Source organism: Piliocolobus tephrosceles, chromosome 5 (assembly GCF_002776525.5).
Source record: "Piliocolobus tephrosceles isolate RC106 chromosome 5, ASM277652v3, whole genome shotgun sequence".
Taxonomy (NCBI): domain Eukaryota; kingdom Metazoa; phylum Chordata; class Mammalia; order Primates; family Cercopithecidae; genus Piliocolobus; species Piliocolobus tephrosceles.
In genome coordinates this window covers 131,244,159-131,244,699 of record NC_045438.1, presented here as the reverse complement: position 1 = coordinate 131,244,699, position 541 = coordinate 131,244,159, and positions in this window count along the sequence as shown.

The following is a 541-nucleotide window of genomic DNA, read 5'->3' as shown; positions in this document are numbered from 1 at the left end:
CACTGATTGGTGCATTTTTACAGAATGCTGACTGGTGCATTTACAAGTCTTTAGCTAGACATAGAGCACTGATTGGTCTATTTTTACAGAGTGCTGATTGGTGCATTTACAATCCTTTAGCTAGACACAGAATGCTGATTGGTGCGTTTACAATCCTCTAGCTAGACAGAAAAGTTCTCCAAGTTCCCATTTGACCCAGGAAGTCCAGCTGGCTTCACCTCTCAATCCCAGCACTTTGGGTCAGGAGTTTGAGAGCAGTCTGGCCAATGTGGCGAAAGCCCGTCTCTACTAAAAATACAAAAATTAGCTGGGTGTGCCAGTGGGCACCTGAAATTCCAACTACTCGGGAGGCTGAGGCAGGAGAATCGCTTGGAACTGGAAGGCGGAGGTTGCAGTAAGCCGAGATCATGCCACCATACTCCAGCCTGGGAGAAAGAGAGAAACTCCATCTCAAAAAATAAAAATAAAAACAAGTTGGTGGCAGGAAACCTCTTAGGTTTATTTCATGACCCCTTAATGGAGGGTGAATTGCAATTTGAAA